Genomic DNA, 15,087 nt, shown 5'->3' on the forward strand with positions numbered 1-15,087 from the left:
CCCTTCCCTTCCCTCTCTCCCCCTTCCCATTCCCTTCTCTCCCCTTCCCCCTGCCTTCCCCTCCCCTTCCTTCCTCTCTCCCCTCCTCTCCCACCTCCCATCCCCGTCTCCCCTCCCCTCCACCTCCCCTCCCTCCCTCCCCTCCCCCCACCCTCCCCTCCCCTCCCCGCCCCTCACTCCCCTCCCCAAAGAAAAGAAAAGAAAAAAGAAAAGTTATGTAAATCTCACCAAAATATCTGAAGTTTCATCCTGGGGAGAGGTCCAGAACTCATCCCAGAACCCAAGTGAAGCAGTGTTCACTTTTAGTTTTATCTCCAGGGCTTCTTTCCTTCCTTTCTTCCTTCCAATATGTCTTCCACCTCCCTGAAGAAGTAATGTGAAAGGTCAAATAATGAGAAGGTGTGCTATCAGAATCTCTTTTCCAAGGCTGTTTTCTGAGGGCGATTTCCAAATCTTTTTATCCTGTCTCCACAAAATAATCACTTTGTTTACAAATAATAACTATTTATATTTTCTACTCCAGAAGAGAACCTAGGGTTATTTTTTAGACTAATAGCTATTTCATTAGAATTTTCCTATTATTTGTGTCTCTGTTTCTTTCTTTCTCACTCAGCAGAATGGGCCCATTCAAGCAGAAGTAGGTAGCAGATGCATGTGGCTGCTGGTAAGATAGTCCACCAGACAACGTTTGTTGTATTTATTCATTTATTCATTTATTCATGCTTTCAAAATACATTGTTGGGGACTTATTCTGCACTAAGTTCTGTGCTGAATCTTTGGAGATAAAATGATGAAGGGAACACAAGCATCCATGATCTATGACATCAAACTTAATTGAGAGATTAAAAAATAATCACACCAATATACAGATAATTGCATATTTTATTCAAAAGCTGGTGATGAAGGCAAAGATTAGGATGCTCTAATAAAGAGATAGGTGTGAAAGGGAGTCAAGATGGGGAAGCAGCTGAAGGAGGATGTGATTCCAAAGGTAGTTTTTATTTTTTTCAATTATAGTTTACATTCAGTATTATCTTGTATTAGTTTCAGCTGTACAGCAAAGTGACATATACTTAAACAATCATATATTTTACAAATTATTTCCCTTGATATTTCTATTACCCACCTGGCATCATGCATAGTTATTACAATATTATCATCTATATTCCCTATGCTGTATTTTACTAGTACATCCCCATAATTATTTTGTAAACTACCAATCTGTACTTCTCAGTTCCTTCACCCTTCTTACCAAGTCCCCCAACACCCCTTCTCTCTGGCTATTATCAGTCTATTCTCTGTATCTATGAATTTGTTTCTATTTTGTTTGTTCTTTCATGGTAAAGAACCCATATTTTTTAATGACAACATTAAACCGCCTAATTAATCAATTGTAAGATCTACTCTACCTGCAGACATTCCATTACAATAGGCAATACTAGGGCACATCTGAATTGATGAAAAGACACCATAGAGGCTGAAGAATTTAGTAATACATACACACACACACACACATACACACACACACACACACCCTGTGAAAGGATACAAACTGTATCTACTGTGAGAAAGCAGAGATATCTGGGTTCATCTGGTGAACCAATGGCATGGTCCTACCAAAGTCTACTTTCAAGTAAGCCAAAGGATTTATTGAGAGAAAACCCATTCTTAAAATCAGAGGGAGCCAGGAACCAGGACTCTTGTCCCAAATCAAAGCCATAGTCATTAGGTGAATGTGTAATTCTCAATGTAGCACAGTATTTGACCAACCTATACTAGATTCAAGAGGCCATCCTGCCACCCTAATGGGAAAAGGGAGAAAATCATAAATAAAAATGAAACTTGGAAACCTTGAACTATAAGTTAGACTTTTCTAACTGAACACAATAAGTAGGAGACTACTCATTTCAACTCCACCCTCACGCTCAAACAACTCTGCCACAATCACAGTGGAACTTTGACCCCAACAGGACTCAGGGTCATTCTGGGGCAATTGTGAAAGAGCAGCAGCAGCCGAGGTATCACCTTACCCCATGGAGAATGCCCAGCAGAGTTGGTATGACCACAGTTGGGTACTGGTCTCGCCAATGGACACAAAAAGAAGTAGAAGAAGTGGTCAGAGCAGACTTGATTATGAACAAACAAGAAGAGACCCCAAAGCCTCCCTGAAATACTTGGGGAGAGGAGGACTCTGTTAGGGAGCCAAAGGTCCTGAGGAATAAGCCAGTAAAGGTTGAGTTGTTGCTATTAACGGTATCTCATTCACATTCACAAGCTATTTGAGGACTTGGGAAATTTCAGTTTTAATATGTATATAAATTATTATGTACACATTCAATGTGTATATATTATATACATGAATTATGAATATATATATATCTGTATATTAAATAATAAATGGATTGAAAAGTTCCTCAAAATTCACACAACCATTGTTCTAGTTTGAGTTGCTCTTATTTTTAGGAAATTCCAGTTTTCTATAAAAATTTGCAGGAACCTACAAAGCACAGAGTCAGGAATTTTTTCTAATATTCAATCCAAACTTATATTCTGTAATTTAAGACCCAGTTGCTCTGGTCTTTAAAACACAGGAGATTTCAGTTCTGATCTTACATTAGGCTTCCCTCCATGCTAACTTTTTTTTTTCTTATTTGCCTTTGGAGCCTTCAGTCATGTTCATCAAGCTCCCCATATTTCTGTAGAACATCACAGCTCTCTGATAGTTCTCAGGTACCATCATTTTCATTTTCCACCAAAATCTTGTATTTTCCTCCATGCATTCATATCAACCTGGCACCTTCAATTCAAGTGCCCTCAAGAAATGTAGGCTCAATTAAATGGCTTGTATTAATTGTTTTCCTTGCTTAGTTCCGCCAAATTCCCTGACATTTGGTATGCTCATCCTGATTAAATGGTACAAGATAAGAATTTTTTTCTCTTATTGCACAATGGACAGGATTTATCACTCTTACCCAAATGAAAGTCCAATTCTACTAATTCTGTATCATTTGAGTTATTCTCCCAACTGGAGACCCACTATGTAGGTGCCCCTGAAGAGCTAACAGTGCCCTCCTGAATCCAGACAGTTGGCAGAGTCTGCCCAAATCGGGTTTGTTGGTTTTATGACTCCAGAAGGGGCTTAAAGAAAAGGAAACTTGAATTTTTTAAATAGCAATACAAGCGCATAGTAAGCAACTCAAATAGTATACAGAAAATAATAAGTATTTTTTCCAGCTCTGTCACTCATTTTCCTTACCAAATACAACTACTATAGTCAGTTTCTTGTGCATCCTCCTGGTTACTATGCCCACTCATGGCATAAAGGGCCCTTAAACACTGTGCCTTAAACTGGGGTTTGGCAAACTATTGCCCACGGGCCAAAGCTGGGGCTATTCTTGTACAACTTTTGAGCTAACAATGATTTTGCATTTTCAAACAGTTTAAAAATTAAAAGAATGATATTTCATGATACTTGAAATTCATTTTTAAGTATTCATAAATAAAGTTTTATTGGTATACAGCGACATCTATTTGTTTATGGATTATCTAGATTTCTTTCTCCCTACAATGGCAGGGTTGAGTAGTTGCAACTAACACTCTGTGACCCACAGGGCCAAAAAAATTTACTCAGTAGCCTTTTACAAGTAAATTTTGTTAATCTCTGCCTTAAACAAATCACAGATTTTTTAAATCTAGTAACATTATAGGTAAACTATGAATAAATGTAACAAATACCCTCATTTTTATCAATCTTGTCTAATTTTCTAGGTGAAAAGTCCTATCTCACTGTAGTAAATTACATTTCTTTGATTATTAGTGAAATTGGAAAATTTTTTCATCTTTATTGCCTATATGTGGCCATTACTTTCAATTTTCTGTTTATACTCTTTGCCATTTTTTCTATGAATTGTTTATCTTTTTTTATTGACTTACCACTGTAAACCTACTTTGCCCCAAGCTGTATGTGAAAAGCTTCCTCATCTGTAAAGATATGTAAGTCAATACAGGCATTCATACTTATACATATTTAAACCTACAGGTACACATACATATTTTTAAGACTTTGAAGAGAAAGTCATTTCTTCCCATAAGATATTTGGGGACCCTACCTATGTTCAATGAGGAGCTACTGGAAATTTTTAATGACATAATGAAATCTATCTTCTACAAGATCATGCTAATGAAAACGTGGAACAGGGAAGGTAAGCAGTAAAGGAAGGAGGAAATTTCAGGAAATCTGTTGCTAACATGAGATGACTGGTGCATACCATGGCAGTATTTGCAGAGATGGGAAGGGAGGGACTTGAGTCCAGTGCACAGAACAGAGAAAGGAAAGAAAAAAGTGTGGAGATACCAAGGTTAAGCCTTAAGTATTGGTGGAAACAGGGACAAAATATTTGTTTTACTTTATGTTTATTTGTATGATCTGTAGCCTAAGCCTTCATTTAAGGACTCAGCAGTAATTTCAGAAATGGTATGTGCTGTTTGTTTTGAATGTGATAAGAGAGTGAGTGACTGGTAGCTTAGACTCCCACTTTCTGGTTATCAATTTTGACTTGTTTAGACACTGCGTGTCACAGGAAGTTCATGGTGTATGGAGCTCCTCTGATTTATCAGAAACCATTTGCAAATAGAGACCTCGGAAATACCCTGTTCCAGTTAAGTAGCTTTGACTCTGACTTAGAAGAATCTCAGCTCTCAAAAGAAAAAGATAAAAATTAGTTACATGTGCCGTTACCTACGAACTCATCACACCTAATGAAAACATCCTTGGTGGCATTTTTCTTGGATGAAACCAGCTGTTGATGGCAGCTGTTGAACATCTATGTCATCCATTCCTAAAGGGCAGGGCAAAGTGAGCTTTTTCTAGCCATCAACATTTCATGCCCAGGGAAAGCCCTGGATTCAGCCCACAGGCCAGAAGAATGTTCTTAAAGGGAAAGAAAGATTCATGATCTCTTCAAGCAGCTTAGTGGAAAAGCCAGGCAATGAAAACCCAATTAGAGTAGTGTGGGGCTTGAAAGAGGTAACACAAATCCCTTCAAGAGCCCAGTAAGGACAGTCATTCATTGGACCTTCAATCATTTTATCCTATGTATCAAGCTTTGATGGAGGTCTTGAAAATAGAGTGGTGAATGAGGCAGGGGGGGAAAAAAAAACCCTGCCTTCACAGGGCTTGCATTCTAGTGGGAGAGATGCACAATTTGCATGTAAACACATAAGATTTCCAATGGTAATAATCCTATCTAATAAAAGAGTAATATGCAAGTTAACCGTACCTCTGCTACACCCACAAGCCAGCCCACCAGCCAATCAGGAGCGAGTATGCAAATTGACCCAACCAAGATGGCTACAGCCACAAAACAAGCAGGAGGCTTGGATTCCCCCAGCAATGGAGGAAGCCAAGCTTCCCACACACCCTGGCCAGCCCTGGCCTCCACTCAAGGCTACAAAGTTTCAATTATAGAAGATAAATAAATCCCAGATACCAGGGCCTCCACTTGGGTTGCCAGGGGGGCATGGCCAGCCTGCAAACCACCACAGCCCCTCGCCTAGGCTGCCCTATGCCCCAAGGGAACCCCACTCTGATCCAGGACACCCTTCAGGGCAAACCAGCTGACCCCTGCCTGTACACCAGGCCTCTATCCTATTTAATAAAAGAGTAATATGCAAATTGACCATCACTCCAACACACAAGATGGCTGCCCCCATATGGACACAAAATGGCCACCACAAGATGGCTACCAGGGGAGGACAGTTGGGAGGAACCAGACCTGCAAGGGAGGGCAGTTGGGGGTTATCAAGCTTTCAGGGGAGAGCAGTTAGGGGTGACCAGGTCAGTAGAGGAGGAAGTTGGGGGTGACCAGGCCTGCAGGGAAGGAAAGTTGGGGGGAACCCAGGCCTATAGGGAAGAGCAGTTGTGGGCAACTAGCCTGGACGGGAGGGCAGTTAGGGGTAACCAGGCCTTCAGGGGAGGGCAGTTAGGGGCAATTGGGCTGGCAGGGGAGCAGTTAGACATCAATCAGGCTGGCAAGGGAATGGTTAGGAGGTGATCAGACTGACAGGCAGAAGCAGTTAGGGGTAATCAGGAAGGCAGGCAGGCAAGCAGTTGGGAGCCAGCAATCCTGGATTGTGAGAAGGATGTCTGCCCATTTAGGCCTGATCCTACTGAGATTGGATCCTAGTTCAGGGTCCTAGATTGGGGAGAGTGCAGGCTAGGCTGAGGAACACCGGTCCCCGTGCACAAATTTTGTGCACTGGGCCCCTAGTCTATATATATATCTAAAAACCTAAGCAGCAATTACGACTGAATGACCAGAAAAAACAGTGGACCAGTTGCTATGACACACACTGATCACCAGAGGGAAGATGTTCAATGTACTCTCACAGCCAACCTTACTTGGCCCCTCCTGCCTCTGACCAACCTCCAATTGCCCCCATCGGGACTGGGCAAGACAGCCCCAATCAGCCCAATCTCTGACCGGGCTGAAGAACCCCACCTGTGCACAAATTCATGCACCAGGCCTCTAGTAAGAAAACAAAGATTATAAGGGATAGAATGGTGAAAGGTTGGAGAGGGTGACCTGGGAAGAGATCTGTAAAAAGCAGACTTTTGAACTGAGATGTGGAGGATAAGAAGGAGTAAGCCACATCAAAGAAAATAATTCCAGGCAGAGTGTCAGCGAGTGTTAAGGGCCAGGGCTTGGATAACAGAAGAGACAGCAAAAGCCCAGTGAGGCTGGAAATTAGTGAGGAAGGGGGAGTGCAAGAGATCACGTCTAAGAGTAGGTGACTCTCATATGGCCTGCCGACCAGGGTAAAGAATTTGGATTTATTCTAAATGAAAGTGATTGGTGGGTTTTAAGCAGGGATGTGACTAGGAGAATAAAAAAAGTCTTCCTGAGGGTGGAAGGCTGGCTGATTCTTGAATTTCATCTTGAAGGAGCAGGCATTAGGCTAGGCAAAGTCATGTAGTGGGGAAGACATAGGAAGGGAAAATAGCATACTGTGTCCTGAGCAACCATAAATCATTCTCAATGCTGAAATAGTGAATTCAGCTCAAGCCAGAGGAGGGAAAGATGGCCTATTCAAGAAATAGTGCCCGGAAAATTGGCTATTCCTTTGGCGGGTGCGATGGAATAGAGATTTCTATCTTGTGTTATTCTTGAAAATAAGAGAATAAAAGACATTAAGATTATGAAATTATTGAAAGAAATATAGGGAAATACATATATGGTCTTTATGAACTTAGGGGTCTCTCCTTTTCTCTGAACTATTGATATTACTAAACAAAACATAAATTAAAAAGAATAATTTGACTACATTAAAATCAAGAGGACAGAAATCAAGACTCCATAAACAAAACTAAATATATGAAACAAGCTTGGAAGGAAATGTTCACAACATAAATAACAGCAAAAATTAGTACAAACAATACATAAATAACTCATATAAATAAAAACATAAAGGATAAATAATCCAGGGCAGAAATTGGCAAAGACTGTAAAGAGGAAATCTACCAAAAGGGAGATACAAGTGGCCAATAACCATGCAAACGTCTGGAAATGATTAATAATTAGAAAAATGCAAATCTGTGTAACTGCCTGCCATTTCCACCTATCAGATGATCAAATTGTGATAATTTTAAAAGTTGGAGTGAACGTATAGAAATACACATTCTCATATATTGCCAATAGGGGCATCGTTTTTAATCTTTTGCAGGGTTTTTAGCACTGTATATTAAAATGAAAAGCAATTCTAATTCTTAGGTATCTTCCTTGGGGAACCTTTGCACATGTGCACAAGGATGTTCACTGCAGCATTGTCTCTGTTGGTGAAAAGGGGGAAACACCTAAATGACCATCAAAAGTGCAGTGGCTAGTGGCTCAATCAATAGTACCAAATATTAGGCTGCAGTTGAAAAAATTTAGATGATTTTATATGTGTTAACATTGAAAGAGGAGAGTAGTTTTGGGGAAAGTAAAGAGATTTTATTTATTTATTTTTTTAATATATTTTATTGAGTTTTTACAGAGAGGAAGAGAGAGGGATAGAGAATAAGAAACATGGATAAGAAACATTGATTAGCTGCCTTTTGCACACCCCTACTGGGGACGTGCCCACAACCAAGGTGCATGCTCTTGATCGGAATTAAACCTGGGACCTTTCAGTCCGCAGGCAGATGCTCTATCCACTGAGCCAAACCGGTTTCCACAGTAAAGAGATTTTAGACTAAGTTATAAGATTGTGTGTTTTTTATGAAAATAATTCATTGAGAATATCATTCCCTATTCTCCATTTGGCCATTTATACCATTGGATGTCAGAAGCAGGCACATTTAAATTCTCTGGGAGAGAAGGTTGTTTTTTATAACCCTTGTCCCCAAAAATGCACAACCTCTTTCACCATCCACACCCATTGGATTTGTGCATTTGTTACACCTGGTGAATCTGCGCTGACACATCATATAAACCCAAAGTTTATACTTTAATCAAGGTTCATTCAATCTTGGTGATGTATATTCTATGGGTTTTCCATTATAGTATCACAAAGAATAGTTTCACTGCCCTCAAAAATCCTCTGTAAAATGCATGTATTTTTTAATACAGTATCAAAGGGTTCCTGGTGCCTTGAAACCGAGTCATGGCCTCAGATTCAGAATCTGGGCTGCATGAGAATAAGGATCTCCACGCCACCCCTTTTTGGCATGACGTTACTCTGTCCTTCCCTCTTAACACTGGGCCACAACCAGTGCTTGCTCCTTAAGTGACAGGGTGGTGCAGACTTGGCATCCACACTAAGAACTTTCGTAGCTCTCTAGGGCGTGGAAACAGACAGTTCCCTTCTTGGTCAGGGAAGATCTGAGCCCCAGATCAGAGGGCTTTTCTCTGCTCTGCAATATCCCTCAGCAAGACCGTTTTCTCCATGGACCAGTGTCTTCCAGAGAACCCTGTTACACAGTCCTCCAGGACCTGAAACTGCAAAGCTCTGCTATTTCCCCTTTGCTTTGAATTAGTGACATTAATTAAGGTATAAATACCTAACTTATCTCAGGATCACCGGGACCAGGAAAAGGCCTTCTAAGTCTATTTAAAAATGGGAACCCAGGGGAAAGAGATCAACCAAAGGACTTGTATGCATGCATATAAGCACAACAATGGACACAAGACATTGGGGGGGGGGAGATGAAGGCATGTGACAAGGGGTAAGGGGGCTTAGGGAAGGTCAATGGCGGGGAAAAGGAAATATATATATACTATTTGTAGTACTTTAAACAATAAAATTAAATTTTTAAAAAATGGGAACCCAAATCTCAAATTAGAATTTTTATCTTTAAAAAGATTAATAAAAATTTATTTTTTTATTCCCACATATTATTTTTAGTCACCAGAAGTCTATTCTAATTCTTAGACCTAAGACTGTGCTGACCAGGCTTTCTTGTCCTAGGGATGTGTTTTTTCTTGGGCAATAGTTTATTTCCTGGGAAATATTTTCCTTCATGATCAGATTGCATTACATTAGCGTTGTACTGACACAAATTTACAAAGAGGGGAGAAAGAATAACAGACATTCCTTTGTTGCCAAAATTGGGAAGGGGCAAATGGAGGAGGAAATACCTCACTGTGGAGAGCAAAGAGGTTAGGAGATACAAAGATAAGAGGGAGGGGGGAGAGAAGGAGGAGAATGGATATTTTTATATAAGGTGACTTTGTCTTTCCATGAAGCTTGGTGACTAAGGACTCTCATACAGTGTTGCCGTACTCTCATACGTCTCCACTGACACAAAATATAAGGGCAATAAAAAATACCTGAGAAGAAAAAAAATTGTTTCTATTTCTTTTTGTTCCTTCATGATCTATGCTGCTGGGATTTAAGAGGAAAATGAGACTGGGCAAAATGAAGGGAAAACACTTTCTACCAAGAAAAGAACATATTTGCCTAGCCAATGCAGCTCAATGGGTGAGCACTGACCTATGAACCAGGAAGTCATAGTTGGATTCCCAGTCAGGGCATACTCCTGGATTATGGGCTCAATCCCCAGTGTGGAGCAGCAGGAGGTCAATCAATAATTCTCTCATTATTGATGTTTCTATTTCTCCCTCTCCCTTCCTTCCTGAAATCAATATATATATATTTACTAGGTGGCTCTCGCACCCTTGTGTCATCACAAGATGGCCACCCTGACATCACCAAAAGATGGCCAGCAGGGGAGGGCAGTTGGGGCCATTGGGCCAGCAGGGGAGGGCAGTTGGGGGCGATCGGGCCAGCAGGGGAGCAGTTAGATGTCAATCAGGTCAGCAGGAGAGCGGTTAGGAGGTGATCAGGTTGGCAGGCAGAAGCAATTAGGGGCAATCAGGCAGGCAGGCAGGCGAGTGGTTAGGAGCCAGCAGTCCTGGATTGTGAGAGGGATGTCCAACTGCCAGTTTAGGCCCAATCCCTGAGGGGTCCCAGACTGAAGAGGGTGCAGGCTGGGCTGAGGGATACCCTTCCCCCAGTGCATGAATTTTATGCACTGGGCCTTTAGTGTATATAGATATAAACATCATCTTAATTTTTTTCCTTTATCTCCCCATGTAATGATAACATGAGCTTTTTATATTCTCATAGCATTCATAACCCACAGGCTCTGTGACCCACAGCAATTCTGAGCTCATCTCAGTCGTCCCTAATCACAATACCATGGCAAGTTCTTGCAGTCTTTCATTAAAATGCTGATAACTGAAGTCTCCAATCACCTCTCCTGGATCAACCTCTGGGTTAAAGCAAGTAGTGCTGAAAATTTTTCATTTCCCCTGCTCATGGTACAATCATTAGAAAATGCCCTGCTAATATTCAAAGTTGTACTGGGGCTTAATTACTTACTCCTCTCACACTGAACTGTTTGCAGGAAGGTCCACTTGCTCTACCATCATCCCAGATTCCAAGTTTTCCCAGCCCCCAACCATATTAGAGCAGCAACGAAAAGACTGGAGCCAGAAAGACCTTCCCTCATCTTCAGATCCTGCTTGTCCTAACTGTGTGACCAGGGACAGGTTATTTGTCCTCTTGGGGCCTCTGTTTCCTCATCTGTAAAATGAGCGTAAGGAAACCATGGGGGGGGGGGGGGGGGGCAATGTTAAAATATGTACACAGATAATAATTTAATTTAAAAAAAAAAGTGAAAAAAAAAGAAAACCTTCCATGTGGTGCTATTGGGAGAAGGAAACAGGCAATTTCGGTAAGGCTTGTGACATGTCAGTAGACATTGCATCAGGGTGATCTGCACCACACACTCATGTGCACACATTTCTTTTCCTTCCCACGATCTCCAGGCCTCACAGCTAGTGGCTGTGCCATCACAACTGGCCAGACTTGGGAGATGTGGAAATAGGAGGAAGAACTAGGATAACATTACTTTCCCTCTCCAAGTAAAGAGGTGTTTGGTGAAAAATGCCGAGGCAAGTCCTGAGGAAGGGTCTCGGGACAATAAAGGGTCATCCCCAGCCCGCTCTCTCTCAGCTGACTTGGAGTTGCATCAGCCATATTGCAACATTCTCAGCAAAACAGAAAAGTCCACGGTGCAATGGCACAGGTCCATAATTTGGAGGGTGGGGGGCGACTCGAAGATGAAGGTGTCTATGACAGCTAGAAACCCAGCAATCATTCCCCAACATCTTCCTCTATCCCTCTTGAAGGTAGTCCTGAAGTGGCCCTAGAGCAAAATCAGATTTCTTGAAAGCTAGGTGTGTTTCTCAGAGAACGAACCCAGAGTGAGTTGTGTACATGCCCCCAGCCCCCTCACGGCTAAATAAAAACTCCACTGGGAGAAATGATCCAGGCTCACCTCACCATTGCCAATTCCCTATGGCAGTCAGCAGACAAGGAGAGGCCCTATCTGTAGATTCAGACCCGGACAATTTTAACACAAATAAAGTTCCCTCTCTCAGGCGTCTTTTCCATCTAATTAAAATATTTCCATCTGCTACTCATAGGAGAAATGAAAAGCAATAGAAATGTGGACAAGGAAGGTCAAAAGAGAAAGCCCTTTTAAACCCTCTCTTCTAGGACAAACTTGTATTTCAATTGAGCGTACCTTCAACACTATCCTGTGCCTGCTTTCTAAGTCATTAGCGATATTCACACCAAGATTTGATAAATGACCAAAACGCAGCACACGATACAAGTCACATTATCTATGGAATCAGAACAGAGACGTTTCCAAAAATGTACTGTCCCCAGGGATTCTGCTGGGTGACCACATGTTAGAAGATATTTCTAAATAACTGTTCAAAAAAGGTCAACAGCTTATGTTTCAGTTAGGTCAGGTTAACTCTTGCTTCTTTTTGGTTGCTTTTCAGAGTTGATGTTTCTTTGTAATTTTCAGGATTTTCTATCAAATTCTAACCTAGCATTTCTTTGTTGACCAAATCTCCTGACGTGAAAGAGAAACTTTTCATGACAACCTCCCCTCGGTTGCGTTGAGATGGAATTAGGTACTCACTCTATTGTCTCAGGTTGGAGCTGAACTTTCAAGGCCCTGGGAGGATCCCGAGTCCAGTCTTCCTCTCCAAATCGCAGCAATTTTTCTACCAATGCTCAGGAGCCGAGTTTGCGTTGGTGTGAGTCCAGGAGACAGTGGAGTGAAGAGGAGGAGGGAGTTCTAGCAAAAGCTGTGGGTGACCATGGGCCTCCCAGGCCAGCAGCAGCTCTTCCTTGGCTCCGTGCCTCCGGACACAGATTAGTCATTAACAATCCTTTCCCTGCTAAATGATATAAACACAGGGAGGGAGAGCCTCGAGATTCCCAGGCCCAACTCCAGAGCCCCAGAGCAGGGGAGGTGACACTGCCCAGGAGCCCAAAGCCAGTCTTTCAAAACACATCTCCTGCGGCTGCTTTTTGGGGTTCTGAGTACTCAGATTTCCGTGTACCTCACCTAAAAGCGAGCTGTCACCTTCCCTCTCTCCAATTTAATAGCTTCACCACCTCCCAGGGACTGAAGTTAGACACACTGAGCCTTCTCGACCATTCCCTCTCTCGGGCGTCTTATGTCAAATAACAACAGATGCCTGTGGACGCTATCTTTGGAATGCTTCTTACTTCCATCCCACTCTTTTCCTCTGCTAATCTGGGCCCATCACAGCTTCCTCTCATAAAGAAAACATTGGAGCATAACTCTTTTCTCTTCTTCCCTTTCTTTTATTTATTTATTTATTTATTTATTTATTTTTCAAATTGCATAGCAGCATAAAAGCTAGATGCCTACTCGTTTGTCACACTTAGCTTCTCTAAGTCCCAGTTTTCTCGTCTGGAAGATGGAGGTGGAGTAACTATCTCCTGGGCTCTGGGAGAATTGCATGCCTAGCTACCACAAACATGTGCAAATGTCTAGAAAACTGCCTGGCATATAGCAAGCACCCAATAAAGTTTAGCCATTATGATTCCTTTTGCTGAACATATATGGATTGTCTGTGCACCATGTACCCGGTACCATGTTAGGTGTTCTGCCAATCAAAACCCCCCAAAGGGTTCCCACTGCCTACAAAATAAAAGCAAAATGCCATGTATGGCCTGACCTTTAGGACCCCCTCCACACCTTGACAATCTAGTCTTTATCTTTCTAGCATTTTCTCACATCTTCAGAGGCCCAAACCTCTTGCCCGCTGATGCCAAGCTCATCCTTTGACCTGAATTTCCTTCCCTTCATAGCCACACAGCTTCCGGGCTAAGTTCTCCCGGAAGCCAACCCCATGTCTCATCTGCACTATTCTCCCCACCAAGCCCCCTCATCCTTCATTTCTCTCACTGTCCCTTAATTCCCCCAACCTTGTAGATTACAGGTACCTACTTATCTCATCTCTATTACAAAACAGAAAATCTGGAGCAAACACGGTCACAGACTTCCCTTTGCATCCATCCCTGGGCCTCACATAGTGCCTCTCACAGAAAGAATATTGCATAATTATTTGCTAACTGAATCAATGAGATGAGAAAATAACATTTTCCAAAGTAACATGTGTGCACATTCATGCATGTGTACGTGTGCGTGTGTAAGTGTGTTTGTGTGTATTTGCACAATGTCCTCCACTGAAAAGTAAGTTAGTGGAAGGCTACACCCATAACTGGTAGTAATGCTATATTTTACTTCTCTGATTATGTAGCATGCATAGGTCCTACAGTTCACACTCCCTATTCCTGTGGGCTCTGATACACTGAGGCACACCCCCTCCCACTCCCTTTATCACAAGGAAGAGGAGAACTCTCCCTCACCCATTTGAAGCATCTTTCTGATGACTCTCTCCATGCTTTCTGCAGCTCTAGGCTGCCTGGGGGACTCATGCCTGACCCCCAGCCCAATTCTTCTTAGATGATGAAAGCCTGTGTTGTTACTTTACTCTCTCCAGCAGCAGTGGGAGGGATGGTTGAGGCACAAACTCTGGAACTGATCACCTGGCATTTCACAATGACTATCATATTTGCCCAATTGGACTAGATATGAAGGACCTCAGGCGTGTTGGGAATGAGAGGTCATGAGGAGGAAGAAATGGAGTGTTTCAGGGCAAGGAAAAGGCAGCAGCAAAGGCTCTGAGGCAGGAAATAGCTTGGAGAATCCCATGAAGTAAAGAGAAGGCCAGTGATCTTCAACTAAGAGTGTGGAGGAGCCACAAAGAAATAGGAATAGACTAGGTAGGGGAGGTGGTGTGCTGAGAAATGTTTAATCACCGCTCTCTGAGGGTCTTCCTGTGAAATGCCTCCAGTCCTCACCTACTCCTTCTAATAGAGAAGCAACATAGACATTCAGGCAGTGTTGTTTTGTCTTTTGGGTTTTGTGGGGTTTTTTTGAATTGTTGATATGACCCATTAGTGGTTCATAAAATCAATTTAGTGGGTCATGACCATCATTTATTTGTTGTCAATGAAATCATATATTAAAAAATAGCATAGCAAATATCTGCATTGCAAGAAGAAAGTCAAGTATCAATTAACAGAGCTTTTGTTTCCCTTACACATGTGCTGATGAGACTTAGATTTCAGCATCATACAGTTTAGAAAGGTTACAGTTTAGAAAGTGTTTTAAAGATCATTGACTTGGGGCCCACGAGGCTTGGA

The 15,087-nt window shown here is 42.0% G+C and overlaps 1 protein-coding gene across 3 annotated transcripts in view; it reads right to left on the bottom strand.

Moving 5' to 3' along the window:
• Window positions 1-12,668, bottom strand: part of NR1H4 (nuclear receptor subfamily 1 group H member 4) — a 67,411-nt gene extending 54,743 nt beyond the window's left edge. Inside the window, exons 1-2 of one of the 3 annotated variants that reach the window (XM_036457795.2) lie at window positions 12,482-12,667; window positions 229-363 (exon numbers count right to left, since the gene is read on the bottom strand). The gene's annotated coding sequence lies outside the window, so the exon portion shown is untranslated. Of the gene's footprint in view, window positions 1-228; window positions 364-12,385 lie in introns of all 3 variants that reach the window. The other 2 variants (XM_045587615.1, XM_045587616.1) reach the window with 2 other exon arrangements.
• Between the last annotated feature and the right edge of the window lie 2,419 nt (window positions 12,669-15,087).

This window comes from Pipistrellus kuhlii, unplaced genomic scaffold (assembly GCF_014108245.1).
Source record: "Pipistrellus kuhlii isolate mPipKuh1 unplaced genomic scaffold, mPipKuh1.p scaffold_m20_p_3, whole genome shotgun sequence".
NCBI lineage: Eukaryota > Metazoa > Chordata > Mammalia > Chiroptera > Vespertilionidae > Pipistrellus > Pipistrellus kuhlii.